This window comes from Scylla paramamosain, chromosome 19 (assembly GCF_035594125.1).
Source record: "Scylla paramamosain isolate STU-SP2022 chromosome 19, ASM3559412v1, whole genome shotgun sequence".
In the NCBI taxonomy this organism is placed as follows: domain Eukaryota; kingdom Metazoa; phylum Arthropoda; class Malacostraca; order Decapoda; family Portunidae; genus Scylla; species Scylla paramamosain.
In genome coordinates this window covers 18,113,647-18,116,141 of record NC_087169.1, presented here as the reverse complement: position 1 = coordinate 18,116,141, position 2,495 = coordinate 18,113,647, and the positions used below count along the sequence as shown (strand labels likewise).

The window sequence follows — 2,495 nt, the reverse complement described above, 5'->3', positions numbered from 1 at the left end:
ACACACACACAGACACACACACACACAGACACACCATAAAAAAGGGATCAGAGAAGAAGACACTGGTGTTAGCACATTTCACTGATCTCAGACATTTCCTTGAGGCAGAAGCAGGAGGGGCGCCACGCCACGCCAAGCCCGCGTCCCCAGCGTCCCTGACTGGGCCCTTCACTGCACCCTCATCAAGACCAACGGGTGATCTTGCCTCATTAAGGGACGGGGCGTAGGGTGGGCCGCGCGGCATCACGGGGCAGGGCGGGGCCATGAGGAGCCGCCCTGGAAGTCGATTGAGGGGCGTAGCGGGATGTTTACCGCTATTTATTAAGGGTAAAATGAAGCCCTGCAGGGAGCCGCGGCGTGTCTCCTTCTCCTGGGCAACTCGCGGCGCGGTGCAGTGCTGGCGGGGGTCAGGGGTGGCCTGCCTCACTTCCTTCTGCTGTAGTCAGGGTTCTCACTCCGTCCAGCGTCCTCTACTCTGAGAATCTACCAGTTGTCGGGTTTTCTAAGGAGACTCTCAGTAGATTAGCCTTTCACTGCGACGCGGAATAACTAACGGTACGAGAAGCAATACATGACATCTTTATGAGCATCTACAAAAAAGTAAGGGATTAAAAGAATAGGTTTTGCAATTTTTACCCAGTTTAAAGATTGGAGGTGGTTGTAGTGCAAGTGAAGATGTCTCAGAGTAATTAAAGTAATTAGTAATTAAAGGAAGATCTACCAAATAACGGTAAAAGGGTCTAAGGCGTAAAGAATTGACGAAAATCACTGAGAAATGCGATAATGTGTGTTAAGTTAGGTTAGGTTAAGTGTTATAAGGAAATTGTTGGTAGATTAAAGGCGTAAAAAAAAAAAAAAACTAACAAAAACCCGAAAAGAAAGCTGGAGTGAGTCAAGTGTTACTCAAGAATCAGTTATTGGGTTTTCTAAGAAGACTTAAGATCAAAGGACAAAAAATAAGGAAAAAAAAACACCTCTCACCTCCTGCCCCCCCAAAAAAAGAAAATAAATAAATAAATAAATAAGAAAATAAATAAATAGATTAATAAATGTGAGTGAAGTGTCTTAATCACAACAATACCTGAATTTCCCTGGTTTTTGTATGCCCGTATGTATGTATGTATGGTTTACTTAGTACATGCATACCATAAACATACCTGGTCAGTGGCGGGTATGTTTGTTTATGGCCATATCGCCTGTAGCGGGGTATGGGTATGGTGGTGGGTGTGGTGGGGTGTGGTGGGGGTATGGTGGGTGTGGTGGGGGTATGATGGGCATGTCCGGCCGTGGTTTACTCCCTCGGCCACTGTATTGCCCCCAGCACGAGGCGGTGGTTAGGGTTGGTTAAGGAGGTGCATTGCAATTATCGTCAATGAAGGATGTGAGGGTAGAGAGGCGGGCAATAAGAGGAGAGAGAGAGAGAGAGAAGAAGAGAGAGAGAGAGGGAGGGAGGGGTTCCCCGCTACCACGCATGCAGGTTATGGCGTGTTTAATGGAGGAGGGGGGGCAATAACAGGGAGGGACTTGCAGCGGGACTCGAACCCTTGTATTCGTATCCTTGCACTCTTCCTATCCAGCGAGCCACGAGCCACGCCGACCCTTGTGGCGACACTGTTAGGATTCGCCAATCTCCCAACACTGCGTCTGTGATAAGATTAGCTTGGCGCCAGTTGTCTGCTTCCTCTCTCTCTCTCTCTCTCTCTCTCTCTCTCTCTCTCTCTCTCTCTCTCTCTCTCTCTCTCTCTCTCTCTCTCTCTCTCTCTTGGGAGGTCAGAGGGAAGGAGGAGGAAGGGCTGAAAGAAGAGAGGTAAAGAAGAGCCTGGAAGTTGGCACGCAAAGGAGATGTAGAAGAGATTGTTGAGGAGGAAAGGAAGAGCAAGAGGAAAGGGGAAGAAAAGGAGAAGATGAAGGATGAGATGGAAGGTATTGAGAAGAAGAAGGAAGATTTAAAAGATGTATAAGGCGAGGAAAAAGAGAGGAGAAAGAGCAGGAGCAGGAGGAGGAGGAGGAGGAGGAGGAGGAGGAGGAGGAGGAGGGGGAAAGAATTAATAGCATGCATATGACGACGGAAGGGGAAAAATAACTGAATCAGCGGAATAAGAGACAAGACAAGCAAGAGAAAACCAGCGAGGAAAAAAAAAAACTAAGTGCATGTTTTTTATAATTTCCCCTATTGATAAACATAACCAACAACAACAAACGAGATATAACAACTGTTTTTTACACCTAGCCCTTGAAAACGTTGCCATGAGGAGTTGTGCAAATAAAGAAAAAACAAACAAACAAAAAAAAAACACACACAATTAATTTACAAGCTGATTCGAACCAGTTTTTTTTTTTTCCATTTTAAACGCAAGGGAAATAACTATCACCTGGTCGTTAAATGTTTTCCCCCTTCTTTTTTTATTTTTCCCTCCCCTCACGCCATCACTGCCCTCACGCCCTCACTGCCCTGGCCATCCCTGTGAGTTATCGTCATTAGTGATGCGAGGGAA

General features: G+C 46.5%; 1 long non-coding RNA gene across 1 annotated transcript in view; it reads left to right on the top strand.

Moving 5' to 3' along the window:
• The window catches only part of LOC135109823 (uncharacterized), a 28,773-nt gene extending 27,797 nt beyond the window's left edge, over window positions 1-976 (top strand). The window contains exon 3 of the long non-coding RNA XR_010272917.1: window positions 109-976. This is a non-coding gene — a long non-coding RNA (uncharacterized LOC135109823). The remainder of the gene's footprint in view (window positions 1-108) is intronic.
• The last annotated feature ends 1,519 nt before the right edge of the window (window positions 977-2,495 follow it).